Source organism: Onychostruthus taczanowskii, unplaced genomic scaffold, assembly GCF_017590055.1.
Source record: "Onychostruthus taczanowskii isolate IOZ18803 unplaced genomic scaffold, ASM1759005v1 scaffold41, whole genome shotgun sequence".
Taxonomy (NCBI): domain Eukaryota; kingdom Metazoa; phylum Chordata; class Aves; order Passeriformes; family Passeridae; genus Onychostruthus; species Onychostruthus taczanowskii.
This window is the reverse complement of record NW_024501571.1, coordinates 5681353-5704318: the sequence shown is the minus strand read 5'-3', so window position 1 is coordinate 5704318 and position 22966 is coordinate 5681353.

Below are 22966 nucleotides of genomic sequence, written 5' to 3'. Positions count from 1 at the left end.
CCTGCATGCCAATTGGCCTTGTGCTGAGCTCAATGGCTGTTAAATGCTGCTCATATTCCTTGCCATTATTGTGGTACGTAGATTTAAGTGTGGCCATTATTCACCAAAAAAAAATTTTAAAATATTAAAAAAATAGCATTTCTTTAGCTCTGGCTAATTAGATGTAGGGATAATGAAATGCACATGGAAGGAGTGGAAAGGTGGTGAATTAAACAGCTGGCATGGAATTAGCCACTGTGATGGCACTGGCTGAGGAATCAGCTCCATGAGGGACCTCGGGCATGGAACTGTTGAGGCTTCACCTTTGTGCTGCTTTGAATGTGGCCCTGATTTAGGATGTGAGCTGCAGGGTCTAGGTCAGTCCTTGGTGCTCATCTCCATGGCTGTGTCATGGCTGAGATGGTGGTGCCTGGCAAAGCCAAGGACATCTTTTAGTAATTTCTACTTAATGGAAATAATTTTGCGTGAGCTAAGCCCACCCAAAGTCAATGCCTGCCCTTGTGAAGGAAGGTCAGCTGTTGATTCCTCAAGTCTGGAGATTTGGGAAAGGAAAAAGGAAGGAGCATCCTGGTGTGCAGAGCCACAGCACTGGGCTGTCAATGGGAAAAAATACCTGTTACAGGCTTTGCTGAGAGCAAGGAACTCAAGGGATTCCATCTTTTCCTGCCACAGTTCAGTTTCTTGGCTTCACTTCCATTCCATGACCTGGCAGAGCTCAGCCACTGTTTTCTGCTTCCCTGCACAATTTGCAAGGTCAAAATATTTAGGAGTTGGCCAGGTGCTGTGAGCCTGGCATTGAAGAACACACAGAAAAAGCTGGTCTTTGTAGCAATAACTCAAACTATCCTCGTGGCATTTTTGTAGCTTCCAATGATTCTACAGTTTAGCATTGCTAAAGATGAAAGTTTGTCAGTTCTGCTTTGCATGGGTGGACCCAAAGGGGTGGTATTTTTCTCCTCTAACTTTAGTTATCTCTCTGTAGGTAAGGCTTCTGGAGCTTCTTGGTTGTCACTGAAGACCCAGCCAATAGTCAGTGGAATTTAAAGTGCAATTTAATTGACTGAATGTGGACATTTACTTCAGAATGGGACAAACTGCATCATGAACAGCATTGATTGTCTGCCTTCTTGACACATGCAATCAAGCTTATCCTCCTACCATACAATCTGTTTCACCACCTCGTTCCCTTTACCACTAGAAAGACAATTTATCATTAACATTCAATCCAAATCCATCATGATGAGCCTCTGACTTCTCATCCTGTGATGCAGACCTCTAAAAACCACGAGTGCCATTGAGACAACATGTAAGAGATTATTTCCTACAGTCTTTTCTAGCACAAGAACATCAAATTACTATCAAATTATATGAAAGAAATAGGTTCAGACAAATGTGCAGATGCCATTCTTCTTGCAGCATGCAAAGCTTATAATTAAATAATGAAACCTCTCACTGGAGGATGTTGTGACCACTGAAAGCTGTGGCAGGTTCAAAAAGCACTTAGACAAATGCACAGATAAATATCCATTGAGGGTTATTAAATTCCAGCAGACTCTCTAGTTTAGGAAATCCTGGAAATGCAAGTTCCTGGAGGTGGAAAATAGCAAAGGAAATGTGTGTGTTTGGCTTATTATAATTTTTCTTAGTTCTTTGGGCATTAATAATTCTCAAAGAGTGGAAACCATCTTACCTGCACTGGATTTGTCTTGCCTTAAGACTAAATTGCTTCAACTCATTCTACTTTTTCTTGTAGGTGATGCTTTCTTAGCCTCTGAGGTGTTTTTGCCATCCTTTCCTTTTCCATATCTTTTTTGAAGAGCAGGCTCCAGGCTGGACCTCATCCTCCATGGCTACCAAGAAAACACCACAAACAAGAGGCTTATCTCACCTTCTGGGGTTTTGTTTGTTTGTTTGTTTGTTTGTTTTTGGTTTTGTTCTTTTTTTTTTTTTTTTAAGCTGATGGGGGAAAAAAAGAGAGGGATTTGAAGTCCTGTGAATTTACCAATTTACCAGGTTTCTTTTTTTCCATTCCTTGGAAGGTGTAGTCATCCACATCCAGTTGTCCTCACCCCATATCACCTCATCTCTGGTAAATCTGGGAAGAAATGCCACTTATATGGTGAAAACCCCAGTAGAGAGGTACAGCACATCTGAAACTAATTCCTGCAGCTGAGAAAGACTCAATGATTGAACTCCTGATCACTGAATTTATCTGGTACCTCTGACTCCACATCTGTCTTGCTTGCTGGGCTCATCAAAGACCTTGGGTGCTGAGACCTCTGTGTTAATATTATTTCTATTATTTTTTTATTTTATTCAGCAAGATCCCAAGCCTGGAGCTCTTGACAGTTCACGATGTGTAAGATCTAGATCCAGACTCAAATTTTTAAGCCTGGGCCATTTTCTAGAAATGAGAGAGATGTTATTTGCATGTACAATCTTGTTTAAAAATTGCATGATTCTCTGAATTAGCATAGGTCTAATGAGTAACATCTATTTCAGGCTATTTAATAATTCCCAGCTACACTTTATAGGACATATGATGTTCAAACAAATACCCTCTATAGAAGCATTGCCTTCCAGTTCTTCTAAAATCCTTTAGTGGGTGGAATCTGATTATCAGGAAAAAAAATGTAAAATATGCAAAGGTTAAAGCAGAGAGTTGTTTTGAGGTATTTTCAGACATGAACATCTTGATCTTTGTGATAATTTGTATTCAGACATGCCATGTTTGCTAAAGGAAAGCTTAAAATAAAAGTTAGTAGAATACTTTTCTTTAGGGATTTGCTGGCTGGCTGTGAAGTGCCAGACTGCTCTTTAACTTTCCTTGGCATTTAGAGGCTCAGCACTTGCTGCATTGCACTGAAATGTCACATCCTCAGCAGAAAATGGAGATGATTTTGTGGGGCCTGGACTCTGAGGGTGCCAGACTGCTGTTCTCTTTAGGTGTCTGGTGCAGTTTTAGGTGTTCCTGAGTGCCACATGTCCAGAAAGGCACAGGTCCTACGTAGCCAGCCTCACCTGAGGGTCTCAGGTATCCTCAGATGGTTCCAGGCATCTAAGTTTAGGTCAGTGAAAGAAGCCCTGCCTCTTTCTCATGAGAATTCAATTTCTTAATGATTGCTTTATGAGCATTCCACTGAAATATAGAAATAAAACAGGCAGTTAAAGTATGATCCATCTTCTTCATTGAAATTATAATCTCCAGATGTTTCCCCACATTTTTTGGTTCTAGCCTGTCATCACTAAGCTTCAGAGAGTCTTGGAAGGGAGTGACACAAACTGCCTTGCACAAAGGCTCCCTGGTGCTCCATGAATATGCAGGATATCACTTGGGTTCATGTGTCCCTCACACCTCACAGCCTTACACCTGCAGTTAGAAATAACTTTGTTTTCTCAGGTATAAACCAAAATCCTGCGACACGATTTTCCTGGAATGCAAAAAAAAAAAAAAATTGGTTGACCAATTCTTTAACATCCAAACAAAGCTCTTACCCACGTCTGGTGAAGATAACATCCTGTCTTCTTCTGGGTTTTCACCCACAATTTCTACCATGATCTTTAATGTTTGGCCTCCTCCCACATTCTAGCTAAGCACTGCCTTCCTCCTCTCCACAAAAGTCAACTGGTTTCCCCCCAGCTCAAGGAAATGAGTATTTGATGTTGGTGGGGGAATTGTTTCAGACAGGGGAAGCTGTGGGCTGTCCTGGTGCTGGCAGATGACAGGAGAGCTCCCAAAAGGGATTTTTGGGACTGTTCTCTGTAACCACCCCCTGCACCAGTGCCCCACAAGAACAGAGATGGCAATTGTACAGCTCAAAGTGTTGCACAGTGGGATGAGGTGAGGGATAAAGCACATCCCTGCCTCAGTTTCCCCCTTTCCCACAGAAGCAGAATGTGGTGGGCTGGGTTATTTCAGAGCTGACAGTTTGAGGAGGAAAGAAGTCATTCCATGAATTGCCTGTGGGTTTGCTGTAGGGAACTTGTTTCTTTCACCCACTTCCAAGGTGCAAGGAGCAGCACAGGGGTTTTGCCTGTGTGGATTCTCCAAGGTCTGATAAAGGTTGTGTTTGCTGCTACAACCTTTTTAGGTGGGGATGGATCCCCATCTTCTGCATTTCTGTGAAATGTGAAATTCTTAGAGCCCCCAGGCTGATCTTCAAACTGACCCAAAGGTGTGCAGCAAGGGATACACACAAGATATGGCTCCACAAGCACCATTTTTATATGGAATGAGGCTGAGACATGGCTCCAAGCATGTGCTCCAGAGGAATTATTGTCCTGTGAGTCAGGGACACAGTAAAGAAAAGTTCCTCAACCATGTCCAACACTGAAATAAATCCCAGAGGTGCCTTTGCAGGCTAGGAAAAATCAGATTAAACCAAGAGATGAAACACTGATTTAATTGTGATAATGAATTGTTTCCACTGCTGCAGTATCACAGGCCCCCTTGTGAGGCTGAAATAAAAAAAAAACAGATGCCCAGGACCATGGGTCTGTCTCAAGGAGGCAAAATGTTTGCATGGCCAAATGTAGCATACATAGAAGTGGCTGGAAACACAGAAAAGTAACATACTAAAAATAGCTGTGGCTTGGAAGAAGGACCTGGGAGTGAACTTCAGCACCTAGCAGAGTCTTCAGACCACAGGGATGGGAATAAATGGTATTTTCTGCTGTAGAGTGGCCTCCCTAAGTTTGGGTTTGTGGACCAAATTCTGGTCTCTCCCAGACAGCATCTGAGGTTGTTGCTCTGTGGAGAAACACCTAAAAATTTTTATTAATACCTAACCAAACCAGGCACTGTTTGCCTGTCCTGGGCATGTTCCTGGCCATGCCCACATTACATTGCCCTTGGGCCTGGCTCTTCTCCATGACATGTCTTACGTTCCTGTGGTTCTGAGATGTCCCTTTTGTTTTCAGGCCAAGGTCACAACAATCAGACTGCAGCAGGGTCTGATGTCCTTGTGCTCCGCAGCAGGAACTTATCAACAAGTGTTTTGCCCCTGGGATGTGGCACGAGGATATATTGGTGGGCATGAAGCTGGCAAGCAGCAGCCCATTCTTGAGCTTATTCCCCATCTCTCTTTCATTTTTACATCTACAGGGCCAGGAGAGATGCTGTGGGAGTTCTTGCAGTGTATCAGTCTGATGCCAAACAAGGGAAAAACATTTAGGAGAGGGATAGAAGTGTGACAGACCCTTCTTGTACTCCTCAGCCACCTCCTCAGTCTGGAAGTGAGTCCAAGGTTATTTTTTTTTATCATCCTTGTCATCTTTCTCTGCACCTTTCTTGAGCTGTTAAGCAAAGCTCTCTCTTTCATGTTTTTTTACAAGTGAGTAAACACAAGACCTGAAAGGCATATTTACAGAGAAATTCTCCTTAATGTATTATTCATTTGACTTTTTACTAGAAGTGTTTCTGTAGCCCTGATGTCCTGAGGATATCAGTAACATGAGGTTTGTAGAGAGAGGTAATGTTTTTATTAGAGCAATGGATAGATTTAAAGAGGTAAAAAAAACCACTGAGTTGTGGATATATTTCTTGGGTTTGGGTGGGATAGAGTTATTTTTCTTTCTAGTAGCTGGTGCAGGGCTGGATTTTGGATTTAGGATGAGATGAGTTAATAATATACTGATATTTTAGTTGTTGCTGAGCAGTTCTTCCACTAAGTCAGGGAATTTCAGCTTCTCATACTGTCCTGGCAGGGAGGAGCCTGGGGGGCACAAGGAAGTGAGAGGGAACACAGCCAGGAGACCCAAACTGGCCAAAGGGATATCCCAGACCATCGAGCATCTCTCTGAGCAGGAAAACTGAACAGGAGGGAATTGTCCAGGGGGTGGCAGCTGCTGCTTCAACTCTTGCTGGGTCAGTAAGAGCTGACAATCGCAATGTGCATCACTTGTTTTTTTCTTATTCTTATTCTTATTCTTATTCTTATTCTTATCCTTATCCTTATCCTTATTCTTATCCTTCCTTATTCTTCCCTCCCTTTTCTGTGCTATTAAACTGTCTTTATCTTGACCATTAATTTCACCTTTTTTCTGATTCTCTCCCCCATCCCTCTGAGGGTGAGTGAGCAGTTCAGCTCATTCACCCTGTTGGGGTAAAACCACACCAACAGAGAAGCCCAACTTAAAACCCTTTTGAGAAAGCTTTTTGTTAGTATGAACTCATCTATATTCCAGCTGCTAGCTGGAGTCATACAGGATTTGACATCATTCCCCAACATTGTTTTTTTCCTTTTATTTACAGAGAAAAGGTGCTCAATGCAAAGGTTAAAAGCTGTGCAATGCTGTTGGCTACTGAGCTAATTAACCTCATACTCGTGTCACTGCAAACTACTGGGATTGTGCATGTCTTTCACTGACAGGCTGATGTCTTTTGGGGTGCCATTAGCCTCTTCCCATGGATTTACTCTGCCAGGGAAGACTACCTGCATCAAAATAAGTGTCCATTTCAAAATTTGTGCTGATTTTACTCTGTTGGTTCCACTTTGCACCTTCAGCAGTGTCACAGTGGCATCCTCATGCTGAGGAATTTGGACCTGTGGATCTGCACTGTTGGTATTAGGTGGTGATGAGATAAATGCACGTCATACTCTAAGCATGTCATGTCAGAAGATAAGCAAATAAAATGAATGGTATTTTAAAATACAGTAAATAAAGAAAAAAGATCCACAGTGTATAAATCTGCTTAAAGTGCACATTCCTTGGCTATGAGATTCCATTTTGTTTTTTTTTTTTTCTGATGTTTGGGATGAATTATTATTGTATGCTATATCAAGCCAACTTGAAGCAACATGGTCTAGTGGAAGGTGTGCCATGGCAGGGGCTTGGAGCTAGATGGCCTGTAAGACCCCAAACCCTTGCTTGATCCTATGATTTTAAACCTTTCAAAAGCTAAAAACTCCATCTGCTTTTACCACCCTACCCCACAGCTTTCACTACAGAGATTTTTAGACTAGATGACATCACTGCAGAGTGTGATTTCACAGGATGAGGACCTGTCCTGCCATTCATTCCAGCAGCTCTGCTCCAGGGATGGGAATATTTGGTGGAAACAGAGCAACAGGCAGGAATAGAGGGCAGGATCTGGAACACAGCGCAGCACTTGGCTTGGTGCTCTGTGCTGCCTCCAGGGCTGCTGCAACAGATCAGTCTTGGTGGCTGGAATTCCCTTGGGCTCATGTGAGTTCCTGAATCATCCTGAGATATTAAATTAAGCAAAATAAACAAGGGAGTCAGAAACAGAAGAGGAAAGCAAAATATCAGGGTAATACTTTCAACCAAAGCTTAGTTTTCAGCTTGAACAGTGAAAACCCAGCCAAGCTGGATGTAATGGACAAGTCCTACTGAAACAGTCTCCATGGAAAGGAAAATCTGCTGTTTTAATGCAGACTGGGAAACCTGTATTAAAAGGCTGGACCATTTAGGTGTCACCTTTACTTTGACTGCAGTGAGTGCCAGGTGGGCTCCAATGTGTTTTTTGAGGAGGCCAGAGGAAGGTAACAGGGATTAGGGTGTAGGGAATATGGCCATGGAAATAGATGGAAACCATGGAGGATGTTCAGGTCAAGAGAAGTGAGCAGCAAAGCATAATACACCAACTTCTTTCTAATTAGTCAATAGAAGAAAAGAAGAGATGTATCTCTTCTCTGTGTCTGCTGAGGACAAGGCACTTTGGCCTGAAATTGCAGGAATGGCCTTAAACAATGCTGGGATGTAATTGGAGGAAGGTCACATGGGTAATTTTTGGGACATGCCAATGAACCAGGTAACAGCAGGGTGCTGAGTGAGCTGAGCTCTGGATATCTGCACTGGGTGCAGTGGATCCAAACTGGATAAATCAGACCTGGGCTTATGCAAAAGCCATGAAAATATTGCTCCCAGGTCCTGCAGGATGTGGGGCCATCAAGTCCTTAAAACTGGCCCCATGGGCAAACAGTCAAATGCAAATCTTTCCCTTTAATTTATTTGTTTTTTCATACTTCAGGTCATAGGATTAGGACAACTTTGCTTATATTTCCTGTCCTACAAAATGCAATCAAGATGGAACCAACCTCAAATCAATCCCTCTTGTGAGGAGTCTTGGAGGGACACATTTTCCATGAGAGAGTCAAGGGTTACAGATGACACAAAGGAAGAAGAAAGAATATTTAAAAGAATAAAGGAGTCTTTACAACAGCTTCAAGTTACACCATATGAAAGCTCCAGCACTCCCAGCTGAAAAGCCTGGGAATAAATGGAACTAAAATAAACCTCTTCAGCTTCATGCACAGAGGATTGTTATTCTTTTCTCCATTGCTATACTTTCATGTTGGTGTAGCTCCAAATAATTAATTTGTTTTACTTCTGTTTGTGCCAGATTTGGGGAGGAGAGATTCAGACCCAAGCACTGGGTTGATGATTGACTCATCTTTTCCCACACGAAGAGAAAAACAGTGAATTGAGTTTTAATGGCTAAATCTGGATTTCAAACTGCATGAATTAGATATTCATATATACACACATTTATATGCATATACATATATATGTTTGCATGTGTATGGATGTGTACTTTCTTTTGAATTTCAGTAGAACACATTGAATCCTGGGGCTTTTTTGACAGACTGTTGAAATGCACCACTTAAAGAGGATTTATGTTTGAGGCAGATCTCAAATGTGAAATTTTGAAGACTGTTTGACAGCACGACATACCAAAATAAAACAGATGATGCAGCCTCTAAAACTGACTGGATAAGGGCACATCCTGGTAACCTATTATTCATGTAGGGTTTTGTATAAATGTGTATATTTTTTTAATGCAATAATTCAAGGAAAGGCTGCTTTCTAGCACATTTCTACAGAAATATGAAGATCAATTCAGACTTCAGCTGTTTGGACTTCTAAATCCTGAAGTACATGAATAGCACACAATCCTAAAAAAAGGAAGAAAGATGTTTATTTGAATGAATGTTGCCAATATTTATGTGTCCACAAGCTTACTGGAATAAAACTGTGCAAATACTTGCAGGATGGAGCTATTAATTAAATAAGAAGTCATATAGGGTAATGTATGACACACCACCTTGCTGTCAGAATATCACTTTCTGTCTCTCTTTGACAGCAAGTGCTTAAGAGGGAAAAAATGGTGCCTTATATATTCTTCCTTTGTAAAAAAGGACCCACAATAAGGCAATTATTACCCTAAAACACTGAAAGGGATTTGCTGTGAGGTGCATTCACTGGCTCCAGTGACAGGAACTGGGCTGGCAGTAATGGGTTTAAACTCCAGCAAGGGGGAATTGGGGCACACACTGGGGCTGTTTCTTCAGAGGTGACCAAGACAATCTGAGCAGGCTGGTTGGAGAGGTTCCATCACCTGAGGTCTGAAGAACAAGTCAGGTGAACCTGCACCTGTACAAAAACTTGTGGGACAGTTAGTTCAATGGGGAATTAAGCAAGGGAGGATGGCTTCAAGATGGAAAAGGGGAAATTTAGACTAGATATTGTGAAGAAATCCTTTCCTGTGATGGTGGGGAGGCCCTGGCACAGGGTGCCCAGAGAAGCTGTGGCTGCCCCATCCCTGGAAGGGTCCAAGGCCAGGTTGGATGGGGCTTGGAGCAACCAGGGACACAGGAAGGAATCCTTGCCCATGGCTGGGGGTGGAACTGGAGGGTGTTTAAGGTCCCTTCCAGCACAAACCATCTGTGATTCTGTGTGCAGAGAAATGAAACAGGTAGGTTGATCCCACTCTGAGACAGATGATGGAAGAGATGATCTTTTGAGATCCCAATTTAATGTGATTCTGTGATTTTTCTGAGCACACTCACACCACCTCTGAGTTTGGGTTTATATTTTTCTGCAAATATTTGTGTACAGCACAAATAAGAGCAATTACTGTCTTATTGGTCCCTGGACCAGGTCCTTCCAGATGGGAACCTCAATGGGTTTCAGTTGGCAATGTAAGGCTCCAACCCACGTCACATTTAGTGGAAATTATGCATCTCAGTTACAGGCCAAACTACACCACAGAAAAGAAAAGATGTTTGCAGACTGCCTGTACATCTGGATGTTGAATTAAGAAAAGTTTGAATTACAATTAACGCAACAAAGTTTTGCTGTTAGCCTGTGAGTGGTAAATCCTGCGTTGAAAATCCTAAAACTGGTAATATTTAACTTGTCAAAAGTTAAATGGGACAGAGGAGCACCGCATGAAAAACCTACTGCTGTATGTGAATGACTGATTTGATTTCTGACCTTCATAAAGTTTCTATCCTGACAATGAGGGAGAGTTTATCTTTTTTGATCTTATTATGATGAGTGATGTTTGAGAAAGATGGGCACTAGAGAGGAAGTGGCAGCATTAAAGGGACATGGTCAGCAGCACTGAGGTCACGCTGAAATTGTCATTGAAATAAATCGACCGTGAAATGTCACAGACTTGTTCACTTGGAGTCAAACTCACTCTTCTGAACATGTCTGGAGAGCCAGAGCTCCAATCCTGGAAGTCAAAGCAAAAAGCAGGAACCCGAGCAGCCCTCTTAGGATAGAACTTTCGGAAATTCATTGAAGCTGCTGATGGATTTTTATGGGTATGATGGGGATAATCTTCAAAAAAGGCTGAGTGTCAACCCCTGAAAATGAGGTTTTCTTAAAACTCTTTGCTGAGGACCCAAAAATAAAGTTTCTCTGAACACTGGTAGCTTATCAGATCTTGGGAGATGTGCTGGAGGAGAATCCTTGTTAAGATTAACTCTGCAGGGACTGAGGAACTGGGAATGAAGAGCTGAAACTCTTCTCAGCTTTTCAAATTTTGGAGATCTCTTGTGGCCTTGATTTATTGTCTGACAGGGCTGGCAGGCAGCTCAAACATTATTCTAGCAGCAGTCTCATGCACATGTGTATTGAACACAGCAGCAGAAGTCAGGTCATGAATCTCATTTCACAAGACAGTAACGAGCCAATCAATACTCCAAACGAATTTTACACGTTTTTCCCAACAATGAGAGCCTTTATCCTGCAATCAATATTCCAGGATGAACGTGGAGATTTCAGCTACTGAAAACCACCAGGTATGGGTGAGACACCTCAGTGGTTCTAAATAAAGGAAACAAAGGGCTTTGCATTTGGAAAGCTCTGGTTTGGCAAGCTCCCATGAGCTGGAAAACGTGGAAACACAAGCAATCGATCAGAAGCAGCTAATGTATGGTAACAGGATGTTTTCACAGTAATCCCCAAGTGTGAAAACCTCCTGGTTCCACAGTGAGAAATAACTGAAACTCAGACCCTGGAGAAAGCAGAGCCCTGGCACAGCCACTGAGAGTGATTAGTGAACATTTAAAGGTGTAAGGAATAAACTAAAGTAATGTAAAGGAGTAAAGCAGTGCCTGGAAGATGAGCCTGGATATAAGCACTGATGGAACTACATCTTTAGGGAGAGAGGAGAGCAACTGCTTCATTTTGCATCACCTAGATAAGTATGCCATGGAAGGAAAACATTTCTGACAGCAGCTGGCTGTGAAACACTTCATTCTTTTAATGCTTTTCAGCTAACTCAGGCAGAGGAAGTTAACAACAAAAGTGTGTAGCAGGGATGGAAGGAGTTCTGCACTCCACATCAAGACATGTGAGAGTGATCCTTTAAACCAGCTATTAACAAAAGAAGCTGAAAACATGCCAGACTTTATGGCTGATCTAAGACTGAAGAGAAATTCTTGCTTTGTGGGAGGCTAGATCCCTTGATAGGAGCTCAGAGTGTGGTGGTAATCAGGAACTGAAACATCAGAAAGAGAAAAGTATTGGCAGATTGAGAATCAAGCCTTGACAATGTGGTTAGGACAGATTAAGGAAAAATCGGGAGACAGCCAGAACTGTGACACCTGAACTTGACATCATGAACCCCCATGACCAGCTGAGGTCATTTCAAGTTTTGCTTTCTGTTGGTACTAGCTATAGGTACTCTTGTCATTCTTCTGTTGGTATTATGGACATCTGGGCCTGGTAAAGAGTATGTGCAGAATTGTGTTTTGTAGAGGTGCAGAAGGGCTTTTACCTCCCAACTGCCCCTCCAGCAGCAAAAAAAAGGAGTTCAAGTTGAGTTAAGAAGTGGATGGAACCAGGGCACTCATAAACTGCTGGGCTCAGTAAATGAAATTAATAAAAAAACCACAGAGGCAGGGAGTGAGAGACGATTTCATAGAAGGAAGGTGTTGAGGGGAGTTCTTTAGAAATGAACAAAGCTACCCAGAGAAGGTCTCTTTAAGTCAGGTTGAAATGTTTTGTTCCTTGTCAGGTTCAGTGGTTTCTTTTATTTCCCCTGTACTTAACCCCCTGTCTGTGTTCACAGTTAACTCTGCTTCTCAGAGCAAACAGGTTGCTCAGAGCCCCAACATTTCTTTTTTAGAGAAGCAGAAATACAAAATCTTAACACTTTTATTCTTGGTTTTTTTAGAGGTGAGTTTCTTTGTTGAATTCTGCCCAGGTTGCTATGCACTTTTGGCCACACAATTTTTCCTTTTATCTTCCTTACACACTCCCACTCATCAGCCAGAGCCCATTTCCATGTCTTTTGCTAACCCACCCCACCAGTCTCAGTCACCACTTCTTGTCCCACTCATCCTGAGTCTGAACTGGCCCCACCTGGCTTGGGGGCTGCAAAGGTCTGAAAGGACCTGGTCCAGGGACCAAGAGTCAGGGCCTCTCCTGAGATGATGATCTCCCATTCTTAACTTTTCAAGACTCTCTTGGGAGTATAATTCCCAGAACCAAGTGAAATATCTTGTGGGTCCCTTCAAAATCAGGATATTCTGAGATTATGTGATCTGATGTTTTTGTGCAGAGACCATCCGCCAGCAAGAGCTGGCGGATGGTGTGACAACAGCAAATTTGGGCATGAAGTCTCTGAGTCACAGACTTTTCCACAGGGTTCAAATCCTCTGACCAGACCTCCAGGAGGCTGGCTCCTGTTTAACTTCCTCATAAACAAGTACCATAATGTTTGACTTTCCTTCTAGGAAAAGCAGAAGATCGTGAATCACAAAGGGCCTTTGTTACGAGAGCGGCTCTGCTTTCACTCTGCCTCCTCAGAGCAGCCCTTTGATGCCTATTTCCTGTGGCAAGTAAAAACAAAAGAAAAGAAGCATGGGAACACATTTTTATTGTTTTTCTTTGACCCTGTTTATGATGATTCAGTAGCACCTATCAGACCTCAACAGCCTCTCGTGCGCTGCATTACTCTTCCTGGGGTGAAGGCATGAGGGGGAAGATGGAAACCAAGAGGAGGATCCATACTGTGGATTCACTAGGGCTTGGGACTTCTGCACCTGGGAAAACTGCAGAGTCCCAAGGATCAAAGCCCCAGAAGTCAGCTGGGACTGATTGGGATGGGAGACCACAAACTAACTGCCCCTGAGTTTTCTTCTTGAGTTTATTTTCCTCTTGCTCAGGTATCTCTGAGGGTGAATGATTCAGGGGACTTGAGGGAAGAGTGAGAAACTCTCCAGCCTCTGCCTCCCCACAGAGCCCAGGGGAAGAAGATATTGTCTCTGTGGTTAGAAAACCAGACATGTGTCAAACGTTTGCCTTTGAGTCCTCAGTAGAAAAAATTGTCACATGAGCTGCGCCGTAGCTTGCGGTGGAGCTTTATCTGCTGGGCCCACCGAGGGCTGGTTTGAGGTGGAAAATTGTAACACCCAAATGCAGCTGTTTGCCTCCTGAAGAAGGATACTTGCAAACTTTCCCACCTTTGGGGTTTTCAGGTGTGTCTCCTCCCTGATGTACAGCCCAAGGCGCTGGAGGAACGGGACAGACAGCAGGAACAAAGCAGGTCCCTGAAAATCAGACTTTGCTTTTAAGAAAAATAAGTGTTTGGTCTTTCTTTGGTTTTTTTTTTTTTTTTTTTTTTTTTTTTTTTTTTTAATGTGTGAAGCCAGAGCAGGGTGAGATAAATAAGCATGGTCTGGCACACAATCAATTTACATTACACAGGCGTGAGCTGTCTGTAATTATTTTGTCACATGGACTAGAGGAACATCCTTCCCACCATGGTCCCTAACTGCTAGCTCTGTGCAGAGCTGTTCACCATCCCAAACAGATGTTCCCTGTGCTGATGTAGCACGTGAGGGGTTGGTCTGACTTTGTGTGCTTGGTTTAAATGATGCCTCAGGTTTAGCTTTTATCTTTTTCAGATTTTGTACTGCTTTAGCGTGTGGGTCTGGGCTTCATATTAGGGGATGGTGAGCTCTCTGCACAAAGCAGGGGGACAAAACAATTCTTGCTCCAGCTGAGCACCAAGAACAGATGATCCAAATCTCAGCCCCAAGAGCACAAACAGCATCGGCTGGAGTGAGAAAAACGAGCAGGATGGAACTGCATGGGCTGCAGCTGGAATTGGACAACAAACTCCAATATACAAATGGAGAAGAACTTATAAAAGTGAGAGGTTGTCCATTTTGTGACCATTTTGGGTTCATCTGGGGTGCAGCCCTGGCTGGGCTCTTGTGCTGCCCAAGGTGGATTTATTGAGGCCTCTTAATAAATCCCTACTTTATTCTGGAACTCTGTCTAGTCTCTGTTCTAGGTCAGCCTTCACAAGACATCAACAGATACCAGACAGGCCATGCCAACAGGCAGAGGAGGTGTCCTGACCTATTTATCTCACTGCTACAGGTGCAGGACTGAATGTTCATTTCAGCTCTTGGCCCCTCACTAGAAGAAAGACACTGAGGGGCTGGAGCAAGTCCAGAGAATGGAGCTGGGGAAGGGTTTGGAGCCCCAGGAGGAGCTGATGGGGCTGGGGAGGCTCTGCCTGGAGAAAAGGAGGCTCAGGGGAGACCTTCTGGCTCTGCACAACTCCCTGACATGAGGGGACAGCCGGGGTGTTGGGCTCTGCTCCCAGAGAGCAGAGACAGAACAAGAAGAAATAGAACACGAGGAAATGACCTCAAGTTGCACCAGGAGAGGTTTAGATTGGATACCAGGAAAACTTTTTTCATCAAAAAGGTGCTCAAGAAATGGTACAATCTGCCCAGGGAAGTGACGGAATTTCCATTCCTGGAAGTGTTCAAAGGACGTGTGGCACTTAGGGTGGCACTTGGCACCATGGTTTAGTGGTGGCCGTGGCAGTGCTGGGTTAATTGTTGGACTTGATGACCTAAGAGGGCTTTTCCAGCCTTAGTAATTCCTTGATTTTATGTTGTCTTGGCTTTATGGGGTCTCTTTTAAGCTATTTCCTGTAATTGGCTCCCTTATTGGGACTCTACATGACTCAGGACCCAGAAGAAAGGACAATTCCTTTACTCTAAGTTTTCTTTAGACAGCAAACAGTGATAACTAGTTGAGTTAATCAGTATGCAGCAAGGTCTGCTCCTAAATATGTTAATGAAAATAAAATTAGCACTTCTAAAAAAAAAACAGCCTAAAATTTCCTCCCAATGTACTGTTGGGTGTCTGGAACAAAAGCTGCAGGAGGGAGCACGCAGTGTTTGAAGTAGGCACAGATTGTCATGTTCTGCCTCAGCAGACGGTTCCTTTACAGGAAGCCACCACAATTTTTGTTCTGCAGCTGAACAGATGACAAAAACCCTCAGTGCTGCCACCTCACCCATGCACATCAGTGAAAAAAGTTAAAGGAACCATTTTTCTTCAGCCCTTTTGGGGGCCTGAAGATTCAGCAGGGACCATTTTGTAAATTCCTGTTGCATTTCCCTGATCCTGATACAGTGTGCTTGGACAACTGATGCCTCAGGTTTTAGCTTTTATCTTTTTCAGGTTCTGTGCTGCTTTACTGTGTAGTTCTGAGCTTCATTAAGGGCATAGTAAGCTCTCTTCACAGAGTAGGGAGACAAAACTATTCCTTCTCCAGCTGGGGACCAAGGACAAATGATCCAAATCTCAGTCCAGGAGCACAAACCCCGTGGGCTGCAGAGAGAAAAACAAGCAGGATGGGAGTGCAGGGGCTGAGCTGGAATTGGACACTGAACTGCAATGTGCACATGGAGCAGAGCTGATCCCAGGGAGAGACCCCGTGAGCGCTCGTGCATTTTGCGGACATTTGGGTTCATCTTGACGGCAGCCCTGGCTGGGCTCTTGTGCTGCCCAAGGTGCATCCATGGAGGAGATCCTTTGAATCAACCCCTGCTTTATTCTGTAACTCCATCTAGTCTCTGTTCTAGGTCAGCCTTCTCAGGGCATCACAACATGGAGCCAAAGGCAGATGCACCTGAGTTATGAGCATTTGTCATGCTGGGCGTTGTCACTGGCAGTGCAGGACACCAAAATAGCAAATCCATTCTGTCTATTTGTGCAGGAAGTTCTTAGTGGCTGGACAGTTATTGACCCTGTGAGCCACTGAGTCACTTTGCAAGTTCCTGTATTTTCCTTAGGAGGAAATGATACCAGACATCCAAACCATCCGGTTTAGCTTTTTATCTTACCTAGCTGTGATGGTCACAATGTCATGGTGCTGAGCTGTGATGGCTGGAGGGAATTAGCTCTGTTCCTTTGATTTTTCTTCTACCAGGGAACTACTTCAAATTGTTCTTTGGCAACAGCTGCTTGAATAGAAATATTATATAAAACTGAATGGCCACAAAATCTCAGAACATAGGAACAATTTCTCCCCACAGGTCAATAACTTGAGTATACAGGTCAGAACAGCATAAATTCTGTGACGGATTTATGATACCTTAGAAACAAATAGGGTCCAAACACAGGTAAAGGAATATTATACAACTTTTAAGTGACTGGTATTGTGGTCAGAGTGTAGTAGTTTAATAATTGCCAAGATGGTATAAGTGAAATGAGCATTTCTCAAATATATGAAGCTCTTCAAGAACATCCATGATAGAAGATGATGTAGGAATTGAGTGTGTTTTGCTTACAGATGTTCCAGGTGTGGCTCCATCAAAGAGCTGATAGCCACAGCTGAAAGATTTAGACACTTACTGGAGCCAGTGGAAACTTAAACATCCTGTAAAAACACACTGAGTTAGCTTAGAAATGAGAAAGAGGAATTTCTTCTTCCTACAAATAAAATTTTACAGGAAAACTATTAATTGTTAAATGTTAATCTTACGATTACAGAGCTGTCTGAAGAACCCATGCTGATTCAAATGTGTAAGTTAAATGCATGTGTTGGATCTGTTTGATAAGACTAAATTATAAGCAAAAATATGATCAAGCATGGGATTGTCTTTTCCATCTGGTCATCAGTTAAAGAAGAGTAATATGTGCAAAAGAAACACAAAATCTAAGCAAGACACCGTCAAGCTGAGGAGAGACACTTGGATGTTTGTGGAAATAAATTAACATATGTTATGTGTGAAGGGTACAGCCATTCTTTAAAAGACCCGTGACAAAAACCTAATCAAATGACAGCTCTAATGACTCGAGCCTGAAGGGAGCTGTTACAATAATTACACAACATGCAGAGGGCTGTAATAGCAGGGCCTCACCCGCTAGAAAATGAAAGGATCATGGCAAATGGAAGCATTGGTATTCCCAGAGATGCCAGGGAGGCACAAAGACAAGAGCAGAGGAAAGGTGCATCAGGAACCAATTTAGCTTAAGCAGTTTTGGCCCCAGAGGCTGCATACTTGGGCTGATATGGGAGTGGGATGAGAATTGATCAGTGCAGGGTGTGAACAGAGAAAGGAGATCCAGCCTCTGACCAAAAATACATGAGGAGGTGATGAAGGTCTGCAGGAGGGTAGTTGGTGGTCTGAGACACATCTCTGGCTGTCAGGGTACAAGATTCCCATTCCTTTTGCCTAAGCTGGAACTTCACAGAATTCCCAGAATGTCTGGGTTGGAATAGACCTTGCAGCCCATGGAGTCCAGCTCAGCCCAACCCTTCAGCCAGAGCCTGGCACCCAGTGCCACATCCAGGCTTGTTAAACACCCCCAGGGATGGTGACTGTACCACCTCCCCGGGCAGCCATGGCAGAGCTTTATCCCCCTTGCTGGAAAAGCTTTTTCCTGACACCCAACCTGAATTTCCCTTGGCACAGCTGGGGACTGTGTCCTGTGACTGTGTCAGTGCTGCTGCAGACAGAGCCCAGCCCCAGCTGAGCACAGGCACCTTTCAGAGCTTTGCAGAGTGCTGAGGGCAGCCCTGAGTCTCCTTTTCTGCAGGGGAGCACCCCCAGCTCCCTCAGGGCTTCCTCTCAGGGTTGGTGTTCCCAGCCCCTCTCCAGCCTCGCTGTCCCCTCTGGATGTGCTCAGTGTCCCAAGGTCCTTCCCGAGCTGAGGGGCCAGAGCTGGGCCCAGCACTCGAGGTGTGACCCCACCTCACTTGTAATGCCCCTGGGTGATGTCTCCAAAGAAAAGGAGGCTTGAAGTGCACAGCAGTGTGGAGCCCAGCTGAGCACTAGCAGAGTTTTTCTCCTTACGTAATGTGGCATTCACACTCTCTGCGAAAATCCCTTCTCCCAGGGTTTTTCTCCTGGGAAGCTGAAAGGCAGCGAGAGAGGCCTCAGAGAAAAGGAAAACAATTCTTATCTCATTTGCTTCTGTGTTGTGCTCATATGGAATGTGTTTGGAGATTGTTTACCCACAGGTGATTGTTTGATTGGACTCCGGTGTGAGTTGTTTTGTCTCTTTGGCCAATCAGGGCCAAGCTTTGTCAGGGCTCTGGAAAGAGTCATGAGTTTTCATTATTATCTTTTTAGCATTGTGTAAGTCTATTTCCTCTATTCTTTAGTATAGTATAGTATTTTTAACATAATATAGTATAAAAAAAGGAATAAATTAGCCTTCTGAGAACATGGAGTCAGATGCATCATTCCTGCCTTCGTCGGGGCACTTTGATAACAATAACATAACACTTATTTCTTAAGACCACCTTCTTGATTTTTCTCCATAGTTTTCTTCATCTATTCAACTCTGTTACAGGCACTCACTGTTGCAGCAAAAAAAAAAAAAAAATAGTTGTTTATCAAGACAATATAGGTAAATTCCTTGATGCACAGTCACATTTTCTTTTATAAGTGAAAGCAAAAGTAGATAACATGAACTAGGGAGGCCTGCACTTCAGGCAAGGCCTGTGATAATTTTAAAGTGTTGTGTCCTTTATGTTGTCTTATATTTAATTTCAGTGCAAACAAACCTATGGAATGTTCGTGATCGTCCTATAAAATGAGAACTTGAAATGAAAGCTGTGCCACAGATCTGATATGCTGCATTTCAGAGGTCAAAAAATTGTACTTCAAAATCTGAAGTCTCCTCCTCTCCAGAGTGAGAAAAAGAGAACATGTTCTTCCCTAGGTGTCCCTAATTTTCTCAAAAACATTCCAGCTTTATTTTCCTTTAAAGGAATACTAATAATGTGTGTGGCTTGCTTTCACTTAAAAGACTGATTTTCCTGAGGGCCAAGAGGAGGACCATGTTCCAAGCTTTTTGTCCTTTAGGTTATCATCTTCGTGGCAATCTGGATGCATGAACCTTCCTAACAGCTGGGGCTCCCAGAGTTATTCCTAGATTTCTGAGAATAAATTAAATAGCTGTTGGGGAGCCAGTGGCTAGTGGAAATAAGTCTGAGGTGTGGACTTGTATTTTCAGCAAATTGAAAGAGGACAATTTCGAACATCAATGTCAGTGATGCTGGAGCCAGAACCACACATTGGATCTGTGATTGTTTAAGTTGTACCTTTATCTTGCTTTCCACCAGAGCAAACTTGTATTAGTTTATCAAAATTCTCTGAGTAATGCATCTGTTTTTCCCTCAGTAGCTCATAATTATTGAAAAACTCTTGTTCTGGGAGGGTCTGAGTCACTCCTAACTAGTCCTGGCTCAGAACTAGACCAGAGTATAAATGGCAGGGGTAAGAGCCAGTGGCTCCAGGCTGTCTCAGGGAGGGATTGATGTCACCTCCTGCTTGGATTTGTTCTGGATTGCATATCCTACCATAAAATAAAAAAAAATTAACTGAAAATAATATTAAAATCCTTGTGTGCATTTTATCCCTGTGATTTCCTTTAATATTTCTTTCTCTGAGCACTATTAATTCTGTTAATTCCCAGCTGTTGCCCGACGATCAAGAAACAAAATGTTTATCCTCTTCTGGCCACGGCCCACAGGTATTAAAGGATAGTTCCACTAATGCTCTGCACCAAGACTTCACTGCCACTTGACATATGGAGTAATTGACCCCTGTTGACAAAAGGAACTGAAATCAGCACGTTCCTTTTACAGCCTAATCCTGTACGTCGTGTTGATGTGTAAACATCACACACGAGGGTTTTACTACCTGACATAAAACATGCATTATCACTGAGGGAATGTGTCTGTGCATTGGAGGGAAGTTGTTTTTTGTTTGTTTGTTTGTTGGTTGGTTGGTTTTTGTTTATGGGGTGTTTTTGTGGGTTTTTTTTGGGTTTTTTTGGGTTTTTTTTGGTTTTTTTGGGTTTTTTTGTTTGTTTGTTTTGTTTTGTTTTTTTGTTTTTTGGGGTTTTTTTTGCTTCAGGAAAGACTGTTTCTGCCACACAGAAATCTAGGTGAAATTAGATCAAACCACCTGGAAAACCTGATGATACAGAGAGCAAAAGGAGATGGTGCATCTTTTTTTTTGGAACCCTGAGAAATGCAGATGTTCAAACTTGGAACGCAAGTGCCAGCCCGTGAATTTGATGGGGGCTCAGCATCCACTGCAGTTTAGGGTTTTTATCCTGAGAGAAACAGGCCCCTCCAGAACACATTAAACTCAGACAATTGTAGACATGGAAATCAGATCAGATGAATCGCATCTTAAAAATGACCATATTTTTCTTAAATTGTAAGTGGGGAAAGAGTGACTAACACCTAGAGAGATGATATTAGGTGGGATGAATTCTACCCCCAATGTCTCTGAAAATGAAGCTGTTTTAGCAGATGAGACACAAGGTTGGTGTTTCAGACAAAAGGGACAGTATGGGACTGTCTGAAAAATATGAAGCCCTTGGGAGTTAGAAAATATAGAGAGTCACAGCATTACTGTCTTGTGTGTATCTGTGTCTAGATATTGAGATGTGTCCTCTGGATTTCTTGTTCTGTGCTCTTCAGCATGCTGTCTTGATGCTTGTTTTTAAATGAAAAAATGTCTTTTTAAAAATAATTTAAAAGACATTTTTTACTAGCTTTGGGAGAGAGAGAAGATGGGCTCCAGAGCTGCACTGGTCTGAGGACTTCTATTCATCCAGAATTCTTGCTGTAGCAGAGAAGGAACCATCTGGGGCTGCTGAGGTCTCTCAAATAGACCAGTGAAATTGATGGGCAACCAAAACTCCTGCTCACTAATTGTGGCACTTCTGCAAGGCCCATGGTGGATGTGAGAGTAATTTGGAGTTTTTAATTGTTCTAAGACAAAAATTTTATGATCAAGAAAATGCCATTTGTGTTCTGTGATGCAGCCTTTGCTAACAGAACAATAACAGAAATCATCATTACGCTACTATATAAATCTTTCCATGGCCTTCAGCTGATGTTTAGTGTTGCTGTCCTGTCTCCCCACCTGAGAATAAAATATCCTGGGACTGGAAGTAGTGGCAGTGTAACAAAATGTTCAAATTCAGAATTATTTCTCTGTAATGAAGAATTACAAATTTTAGGATCTTATTTGTCTGAAAAAAAAAAAAAAAAAAAAAAAAGGTAGCTGAGGGGGTATCTGATACAGGAACTTGTATCAGATTTTCCTAACACTAAACCCCAGGGGAACATCAAAGAACATTGCTGTCTGATTAGTTCAGAAAAAAAAGACATATTTCTTGTAGCAGGGTGAAGTACAGCTCTGATACACTTTGCCAAAAGACAAGGGGATGAGAACACCTACAAGATTTCATAATGTGATAGAACATACTCTAGGAAGAAAACATAATTAAGGACTTATCATCTTGGTAGCTGCTGACAACCCAGAGCTGCTTGATGTCAGGACATTCTTGGTTTTTAAACATTTTCTGTTGGACATTGCTGGAGGCAGAACTTGAACAGATCTTTGCTCTGATCTCAGGCACCTTCATGCTGCTTCATCTCATGCAGCCTGTTCACTCTCAAGGAGCCTTCTTAAGCACTGTGTCCATCAAATACTTTACCTTGACCTGAAGCAGCAGGGGAAATCCAAATTTCTTCGGGAAACTTGATGATTTGTGTAGTCTGGGTGAGATGTTTGTTAGCCAAGTTCTCATATGTGTTACTAGCTTTAAGTCCACAGGGCACTGAGAAGGAGAATTTGTGAGATTCCAACAAGGATTTAAGGCTGAGTATGTTTGAAGAACAAACCCCCTATTTTCCTGTGTATTTTACATCCTCTTTAGAAAGAGAAAGAAACACTTTTGGCACTGCTATCTACAAGGCACCACAGAGAGGCTGGGAGTCCAAACGTCCACAGCGTGCAGAGGGTCCCCAAAGTGAGGTGGATCAGGGTCCCCACTCACCAGCCCTGTCTGTCTTTGTGTCTCCAGACTGTCCCACACAGCGAAGCTGGTGACACCTGGTGTCACCCTCCTGCAGCACAAAGCAGCTGCAGCTTCATGGACATTGCAAAGGACAAGAACAGTTCTGTCCCTGTGTAAGAATGTCTGTGTTGGGGTTGCCTGCTTGGCCATGAGCAAGCACTGGTGAGAGCCATTGGAGAGGCCAATTTAGTTTTTGTTGAGGGAAGCTCTCAGTAATTCTCACACCTGTGATCTGGATCAAGGGTGGAGCAGGACAAATGGGGAGTGTCACATCTCACTGTGACATCCTGACCCACATGTCTGTGACCAGAAACACTGGATTTTTCTGATTGTGCCACAGCAGAGAGGTAGGGCAGTGCACACAGGAGCCTCTTTCATGGCACCATGGGCATAAGAAACCTTCCAGATGTCACCTGCTGGTCTGACACCATCCTTCACTACCACAAGAGCTTTCAGCCTGGGGGTTTAAACCCTCATGGAGCCTTGACAAATTCACCTCTCAAACTGAAATCACAGACCAAGTCAACACTCAGCTGCTGCTGAGCTGATTTGGTTTTCA